Raw genomic sequence first — 10,483 nt, forward strand, 5'->3', positions numbered from 1 at the left:
CAATTCAAATATTAGATTTATCATGTATTGTATGAACATTGTTGAATTATTAATTATGTCAAAATTAGGAATCAAAGGATCAAAATCCAACAACCTCCATAAATATAATAGCTATATAGTAACATACTACCTCTATTCTAAAATAATAGAGTTCTATTAAGATTGTTTTTAATTTTTTTCCCCTTTTTATATGAGATTCATTTCAAGTTTTCCAATATATTAATTATTATTTTTAATAAATTTACCATAGATTATATTGCACTTTTTCTATCATGTGTAATTAATACTACAACACACTCCCTCCCTCCATGCTGTTTAAACAACTTCCTTCGTAAATTTTTTCACTTCAAATATTAGCAAAAATCAACAAATTCAACTTCATTTAACACATTTGTTCTAAACACATTATTTATCCAAAATTAATAATAATAATAATAATAATAATAATAATAATAATAATAATAATAATGATAATAATAGTAATAATAATAATATAATAATAATAATAATAATAATAATAATAATAATAATAATAATAATAATAATAATAATTCCATAATTAGTAACTTTAACTTTTTTTGTCCCAAGAAGAAATTACTCAAGGCACTTGTACCAATTTCATCAAGTCATCAAACTCCAATAAATTGATTTACCGCGCGAACTGTTTAAATTCGCCCTTTTTTATGAAATATTTTGTTTGAAAATATTAAAATTTGAATTATTTATTTTTCTCCTTTTCCAGTGGAATATAAAAAAGGAAAATTTATCGCACAGTACCTACCTATATTAATACTCCTACTTTAATTTTAGCCGGTAACAAACCAGAGTTAATTATTTTGGCTGAAGTTATTTTGGTCTCACTAAAGTAGTTAATTTCTACAAAACACTCCTTAATAAGTGTATAAATAGTAAAAGTTGTTTATAAATTAGGGAAGGCTGGTGGGAGCAAACATAAACTAACTCTCTTTATAAAGGTAAATTACGAATCAACAAATCTATTATTTATTATACATATTAGTCTAATAATCTGCGTTTTGCATGGGACTTGATATATTTTTAATAAGATATGTTATAAAATTAAACTATTTTATTTAAAATGTACAACTTTAACAAGTATATAATAAGTTTGATACAATAAAATTTAATTAAAATAATTTAAATTTTTTAAAATGTATTATATAAGTGAGAATTAAAATATCATGTCAAAAAATATTTAAAATATTTGAATCAACAAAATTTATATTGAATCGAGATATTGATATTTTGAACTTTAGCCTAAAATTTGAAAGTTACTTGAATTAAATGGAGTTGTCACCATTTTTTTTTAAATATGAAAAATATTGAAAAACCTTTTAAAAGCATAAAAATGATCTTTAAAATTAAATTTTGAGGTTGAGAGTTGATTATGTGTATAGAAGATATTAACACCTTACTACAACGTTTATCTATGAGTAATTGTGCAAAAACTTATGTTAACCGTAGAATATTTGTTTCTCCTTACTATTTGAATGCATATATATATAAATTTAATCTTTGATAAGAGTGTGCTCTTGTAACTATGTAGTTCTTGGTAGAAAATGTAGATATCTTGGTTATTATTAAAGAAATATTTTTTGTTGCATTGAAATTATTTAAAAATGAGAGTTAGAGCTTTTGAGAGGTATCAATTCATACACTCTAATATACATGATTATATTAGATTAACCAGATGTCAAATTCGACTTAATTCTTTAAAGTTATTTTTTATTAATTTTCTCTTAAAGTAGTTATTAGAAATATTAAGTTGTACAATTTATGGTCTAACAATTCAAAGTTTAAAAAGATGTTATATCTAGTTAATCCTTTAATAATTTTTTTGCTTAAAAGCGAATTTTATTACTATCAAGTTGCTACAAATTATGTCATAAAAACTCAAAAATTAAAAAGATGTCATATTTAATTAATATTTTTTAAACAAAAAATTTATTTTTATTAATTTTGTTTATGAAACCAAGTTTTAAAACTATTAAGTTGTCATATTTTGTGTTCTAAAAACTTAAAAATAAAAAGATGTGAGATCTATTAATCATTTTAAAATAATTTGATTAATTTGAGTTGAAGCCATTAAAAGAAACAAGCAAAATGTATCCATCAAATCAATAAGAAAAGTAGATTTGATACCCACAATTTGACTTGTACCCCCAAAATGTAAAAAAAAAATCCAATTTATCCATTTCATTTTCAATCTTTCAAAAATAGCTTTAATTGCAGTTTTGGTCCTCCTATTTTAGTTGAATCACGAAAAATAGTTCTCCAATTTTATTTCTCCCTAAATTTGGTCACTCAAACACAATATTAGTCTAAAACTTGATGAAATGTCATTATTTTGCTCTTTATTTAAGTTACATTATGCCTCAAGATCTCGTGGTGCAACCATTCTACCTAAGATCTATGATCATAAATGGTGTGGTGTGGTTTTAAAAAATAAAATTTTCATTTAGTTTTGAACTAAAATTTTTTTTGGGACCAAAATTGAAGAAAAATAAAATGGAAAAATTATTTTCGTGATTCAACTAAAATAAAAAGACCAAAACTGCAATTAAATCTAAAAAAAAAAAAAAAAAATTGCTCAAAAAGCTGACTGTCATCAAAATTTTCGGTACTTAAATTTTTCTCTCAATAAATCCAATTAGTTAAAAGGAGACGACTTTAAGAAGAGTAAGATATGTATATCATAACATTAGACTTAATTTCATGTTCGATTAAAAGGGAATGAATGTGCATCTTTGAGTGAGATAAGAACATCAAGAGGTCTTCTTTCTTTATCTTTTTCCCATTCTCCCATTGTTGAATTCTTTCCCCAATGATGGGATCATGATATTTCTTCATGGTCTTACAAGTTTTCATAATTTTCTTTTCATGACCATCCAAGCCAAGGCCTCTCAAGCATGGCATGAAATCAGAAACAGGGAAAGCAAATAGGTACTCTAACATCTTCACTACCATTCACAAAGTACCTTATATTAAAAATCAACCTCCTAATGACATTTCCTGAATATTGTCGTGAGACATCCTTCACATTCACAAGGCCACTATTTGTATTGCATTGATTGTAAACGAAATGTATTAGGTTATCAGCTTCTTTCACTCTCTTGGCATGAATCCATTAATGTCTTATAGGGGAAACTATTTCACTTCTAATTATTTTCTTTATTTTCTTCCATTGATTTCCAAAGGGGTTGAGTGTTGTGGTCATAAATCTACCAACGTACTCATTGGACCAACTAATGGGTCTTGAAGGAAAAATTGTATCTTGTTTTATGTATTGAGGTCACTCATAATCGTTTGTATCCATCTAAATGTAGGCCTATTTGCCAACATCTTAGGGATCGTAGCAACTATAGGCCAAGGTTTGGGATGAGTTCATATGTTCAAAAAGTTAAATCTAATATCCGAACCCAACATAATTGGATTTCAATTGGTTAATTCGGGTTAGATCCGAAGTTGAATGGGTTGAGTCAAAATATGGGTTGAATTAGATTGGGTGACCGGATTATCGGATTTACCCGTATCCATATACATCCTTAATTATTTGTTATATTTTTTAGTTTAAGGTAGTAGTCTACACATATAATTTTATTTTATTTTTCAATTTTTAAAAGTTAGTGTAACATTCTTAAAATTAAGGATTAGAAAAAATTATATTTTGAAAAAATAAAATAAAAATAGTAATACATAATTTTAATAAGTGATTATATGTTCCTTAAAAAAACTATTCTAATTGATATATTATTGTTTAAAAGTCTTTTATCTTTCAAAACAAACACAAAGTTATCAATTTTGTTTTTCTTGAAAAAACACTGACGGTGTCTTTGAAAATTTTGAGGTGAGAAATCTACTTTAATTATCATTAATTGATAATTTAATAGTTTTAAGTACAAATATATAACCCCTAAATTAAACATTTAGAATGTGTAAAACTTAGAAAAGTTTTATCAACTTCTTCTTTATCACGTTCCCTCAAATACCCACCATTCAAACCTTCAAATACCAAACATTCAAATCAAAAACTTGAGTTGGAACTCAATATGTTAAGTATTTGGAAGAAGATGATGAGACATGGGTTGTACTTTTAATATGAAATAATTATTTTTTAAAATAGATTTAATTGTTAATTTGATCCTTTAGATTTATTTTAGATTTAAAGTTGGTCCTTACGTTTTAACGGTTTCAACTTTTTAACTAAACGTCAATTTTTAATAGACACGCAACATACAGAAATTCATCTTATGTTTGTTCATACAAGATATTATTTGAAGATGATGCTGTGACGTTAAACTAAACTGACATGATATCTTCAAATTTGTGGTCTCCCGATTTAAGGTATTTTTGTTGTCGTATGTGATTCGTATATACATGATATGTATATATATTTATATAATATACATTAAATGCATCAATATATGAGTCAACTTAGTTTCATTTTTGAGTTTGCAATATATGCTTCTGTTATACTATATATGCATCTAATCCTTAGTTGTTATCCTATATGCAATCTAATAGTTATAAGGTAGTGTTGACGTTCACCTTCATCCATTCATGTCACATGTCTTATTCCCACACTTGGGTCTCCACCAAGTGCCTTAAAAACAATCATTCATACTTTTCCATCAAATATCAACTACACTTTTCTTCTACCAGTGGATCCCAATGACCTACCACAAGAGACACTCACGTTAGAAATGAAAAGTCAGCTCATAGTTACTCTTTCTTTGCCATATTTACATCAGGCCTTGAAGTCCTTGGTTTTAAGGACTCTCATTGTGGCCTTGGTTGCTGATTTTTTTGCTGTCGAAGCGCTAAACTTAGCTAAAGATTTCAACATGTTGTCCTATATATAATTCTCTTCTGCGGCTACTACACTTTCTTTTAGCTTCTATTTTCTTAAGTTGGATGAGGAAACATCATGTGACTACAGAGATCTACCGGAGCCTATCAAAAAACCAGGTTGCATACCACTCCATATGGCAGCGATCTTCTTACACCGGCTCAAGATAGATGGAGTCAAGCTTACAAACACTTCCTCCAACATTCTAAAACCAAGACAATCGGATATTGAGGTACTTGAAGGGAACTCACACTTTGGAATTTTGAAAACCAATATTCATAAATTTTGTATAATAGATCTAACAAAATTTACAACAATAACAAATTTACCACCGACTTTTTTTTGTTGTGCAGTGTTTTTTTTAATGTGTATATTAGAACACTTCAATTAAAACAGATCTAACAAAATTTATCGTAATCATAAATTTGCCACTGCCTTATTTATTACATTATATGTATAACAACCGATCTAATATCGACGATGTAACAAGGTTAAAATGCACTTATAAATGCGATGTTATGTCTTATCTAAATTACAACAACAACAACAAAATACAACAATTAACCCTATTTAATTAAGAAAAAAATAACTACTTGTAAATATTAAACAGATTCTATATATTTTGCGGCTTTAACTATTCAAATGAATCTAAAAGAATTTTTTCTATTTTTTAGTAAATTCAAGTAAAAATTATTTTTTAAAATATAAATTCAAAATCAAATTTTAAAAATAGTAACCAATACCGAAGGGTAAATTCAAGGAATACTAAGAAATACAATAGTTCGTTACTCAAAAAAATATTAACCAACCAAAATCCTCTACCCTCTACAAATTACAAAACTCAAGCATGTTACCCAATCAAGACATAAGAACCCTCTGGAAATTATTACATCCCTAACACGCCTAAGGGTGAGAGCATTAATATTGAAAACCATACATAAAACTAGCATAACTAGCATCCTTAGCTGGAAATCACATTCAAAAAACCAGTTGCACTTTCTTAACTATTAAGAAAACATTACACTCGTCATGATGAAAAAAAACCGAATTACAAGTTTTCTACAAGTATGACACACAAACCAACCAAATGATGTTGAGTTTGGAACTGATGCCTTGACCACTATACCCAAGATGAAAAACTAAAAAGCATGAGCTTCAACAGCTTTTTGTAACGCATAACTCACCATAAGCCACCTCAAAATTGGCGCCTAAACTGCACCAAACATAGCATGAACATATGTGGAATAGATTAATCGTCACGACAACCTGCCACACTCAACTGTAAATTGATTTGATTTACTCATTTTCTAAGCAAGTTATCTTTTGTAGGTAAAAAAAAGTTGAATCAGAAGCCACACAAACACAAACACTTTCAAAGGAACCCACATATTCCACGCAAAGGAATAAAGATGATAAGTCTTATTTTGTGGCAATCTTGCTAGAAAAGTATACACGTCCTTCACAATATAAGTAACATCTTGACTGAAACTACACTACCACATATCAAAAAAATTACCCTACAAAACAACATCACCAAACAACAAAGCACAATCCTCCACTAACCCTTTTTCTCACTCAAATAACTCCCTACACCACCTCCAATGGAAAACTACCCAACCATCACTCTTACCAAACATATTTGCCACTGTGATATTTGTAGATGTCAAGTTATATAAACTCCTAAATCTACCACACAATACACCACCTTCCACCCATGAATCCTCGCATAAACGTGTTTCATGTCCATTTTCCACCACTTTGCTGACATTATCCACAAACAACCTATTGTCGACCCGTCCTCCCCATCCTCTAAAAAAATGAGAAAATAATCCACTATCAAGTCGAATCCCTTAAAGAACCTTCGCACACATTTCCATTGACACTCCTATACTTATGACTCAACACTTTCAACCAAAAGCCCTAATTCCCACTTCTCACTCTCCAATACTATTTATCGAACAAAGCTAAATTAAATGATTTCAAACTACACACCCTTAATCCATTCTTCTTTTGATTTTAACACACTTTATCTCCTTTAACATAGTAAATCTTCATCGTCTCCTCACTCTCATCCCATAAAAAATATTTAAAAAAATATTTGATTTTACAAATGGTACCTACTAGAGCTTTGAAGAAAGGAAGTAAATCGACCACCCAAACAAAACAACCTTAATGAGAACAAGTGGACTCATATATAAAGGCGATCTTGCACACATTCGGTGATTATTCCATTGAAGGTATTAACATGTTGTAAATTGGATCTTTCTTGCATCTTCAACCTATACAATTGATGTTTCACAAACAATTTGTTCGTGAATGTTTTGCATAAATATTGACTTTCTAATTTCTCTCAGGCCTTATTTGGAGATATTAAATCTATTGCTACCCAGACAAATCATCCCTGCAGCTTTATCCTTCATATTTATCCAATCGACTTATATCATGTTTGTCGATTTCTCCTCAAGTAGCATCTTTTGAAGACCTTGTTGTGCCAACACATCCTTAACCAGTCTTTGTCACAATACAAAGTTGTTTGTTCCATCGAATCTCGCCACCTCGAATTTTGCACCAAAGTTACTCGTCGTCTAATATCAATTGTTATAACAATAACACGATCTTAGTATAATAAAGTGAGAAATCACTAAAAGGAACTCAAGACATTGGGTAACAAAGTTCAACCAGTGATGCTTATGTCTCTGACTACATAGAAATTGTAGTTCCTTTTTATAAGATCAATCAATTAAGGTTTACAAAGTACAAGTTGTGTTTAAATAGTAATAATAAGTTTCAAATTACAATAATACCCCTGAAACATACAACAAGAAGCTATTGGCCTCACATCTCTCAGTTGCCTCCACAACAATCAATTGGACTAAACCCCCACTTCATACTACCTATCAACTATACTCAACAATTTCCAAATGAATTTAGTATTTTTTTTTTTCTTCTTCTTGTTTTATCTATTATTTCATCATCTGATTGCAACTCTATTTTATTTGTTGTCTTGGTGTGGCATGATTTGTTTTTCCATTTTGTGGCAATATTTGTTTGATTTAGATTGATAGATTAACTTCGATTCATTACACATTCAATAAATGACTTTGGTATAATCAATATTATATATTTAGAGGTAAGGTTATTCGAGGACTTTAGTTTTATCCCATTTGTAGGTATTTTGCCATTTGAAGTTATTAATATAGCTGATGTGACTATGAGTTTTCCGCATATTCATCTTTTTTATTTTAGCAATTTTGGATGAATGAGTATCGGTTTATGTTATTAATATAGATGATGTGTGTAGAACCTAATACCAAGCACCTAGAATTTGACATTATAATCCATACATCTCAAAAATATAGAGACAAGTAAGAAAAGGTAAAAGAACAAGAATCAAATTTAGACAATTGAACTACATATAGAATTATAGTTTACAATTGTTTGAAACTGATTCATAATAACTACAAAATAAATTACTCCTACAACGTCAAGCTGCTTAAGAACTATCCCTAGCTGCTAAATTTTAAAATGAATGGGGTGAGAAATAAATCTCATTGAGTTCAAAAAATAAGGGGAAGGACAGTAAAAATATCCCTCTTAAGGAGGCTTAGAAAACATTAAATTCTTTATGCAATAAAACACTTTCATAAAACTGTGTCAATTAACACCTGGTTCTGATTTAGAAATTATTGAAATATATGACTGAAACTTTTCCTTAGAGTATGGAAAAGTAGTCTAATTGTATTAATATGGATCACCAAAACAATTGAACCTAAATGGTAAAGTTGGCTTGACCACAACCCCAACCAACGTCCAAATTGTTCTTCCTTTATCTATTGTTTTATGCTTGAAACAATCCTATCAAATGTCCCACCATGACTTGAGCCATGAATTTATATGAATGAGATACATTATGAGATGTTATGTTATGCATACATTATGTTCCCAACAGCTTAAGGAAACATAATTTAGCTCATATAAAATAAATTCTAAGTCCCTGATTAAAGGGCAAAATTGGACCAAAGGCAACATGTTGAAGACATTTTACCAGCGACAAAAATTCCAGATTTGCATACATATCAAAGGCAACAATAGTAACAAGCATAATTTGTTTTTGACAAGCATTCTAACTTTAAAACAAGGTCTGAGCTTCTAATTAAATCTTCTAAACACATAAATTGATTTTTAAACAACATACCATCAGAGTTTACAACATGCATGCCATCAAAAATCATTTAAATGAAATTTGTAAAAATTCTCTATTTGCTATCATTCCTTTTTCTCACTCATTCCCACTCATTTCTTGCATTTCTTTTTCCCCAAATTAGTTCACAATTTATTAAGAAAACTGGAAAATGATTTTATCCCCCAATCTCTCATGATAAAAAAGAAAAAAAACTTAATGTAAAGAACTCATTGTTGGTGCTTCAGGGAGAAGGTTATAGTTTGTTTAGGACAACTCATTGTTGGACTTTTGCATTGACTCAAGTTCTTCAGTGGGTCGTCTCCCTATTTCACTGACTAAGTCTTATCTCTAAGGATGCAAGGGAAGATTCGGACATGCAAGGTTGTGAAAACGATTTACGGAACCTTAGGAAGCTTTGGTTTTGGAGGATTTGGAGAAGAAAGGAGAATGAAAGGTTTGGAGATGGAAGTGAACAGTAACGATGGGGGATTCAGGGCACGGGAAGAGGAAGATATGTTGGAAAAATGAGAAACTTTTTTGGGTGCGTGGGGATGGTACTCAAGGGGAAGTATGGAAGGAATTTTGTTCTTGCCATTTGGACTTATCCAAAAATTACTCTATTGCCCTTGCCTTAATTAATCAAGTTTTAAACCACTTATTTTATTTTTAATAGTTTCATTAATTAATTCTAACTTAAAACAAATTCAATTGCCCTTTCATTAATTAATTCTAACTTAAAACAAATTCCTTAATTTGTGGCCAACTTTACAAATATTTTGTGGCCGAAAAAAACTCTCACAAATTAGTGACCGAAAAAGCCCTCACAAATACAAAAATTGAAATTGATCTTTATTTGTGGCTGAAAAAGTCCTCACAAATTCTTAAAAATTTAGGTGGAATTTGTGGTTGCCTAAGTCCTCACAAAATCACAACGTTGTGATTTTGTTAGGGCTTAAGCAGCCACAAAATCCACTTAAATTTTTAAGATTTTTGTGAAGGCTTTTTCAGCCACAAAATCTAAATTTTGTGAGGGTCAAGGTCGCCACAAAATCCTGAAGTGACATTACAATTTGTGGCTGCAAAGGCCGCCACAAAAGCCTGAGTCGTTATATTTTGTGGCTGCAAAGGCCGCCACAAAGGAACCAAAGTAACGTTGCATTTTTTGCTGTTCAGGCCGCCACAAAGTTTTAAACCGTTACCTTTTGTGGCTGCAAAGGCCGCCACAATCAGCCAAAGGACCGTTGCCAGTTGTGGCCGCCTAGGCCGCCACAAAGTCCTGCATTTTTTACCGTTTAGGCCGCCACAAACACCACATATCTGTTTCTCATTGTGGCTGCTTTGGCCGCCATAAAGGATCAATCAAATTCTATATATATTACTCCAGTCCTCTTATCATTTTTCACTTCTAACTTCTCTCTAAACCCTCCTTCTAA

This window comes from Cicer arietinum, chromosome 7 (assembly GCF_000331145.2).
Source record: "Cicer arietinum cultivar CDC Frontier isolate Library 1 chromosome 7, Cicar.CDCFrontier_v2.0, whole genome shotgun sequence".
Classification (NCBI taxonomy): domain Eukaryota; kingdom Viridiplantae; phylum Streptophyta; class Magnoliopsida; order Fabales; family Fabaceae; genus Cicer; species Cicer arietinum.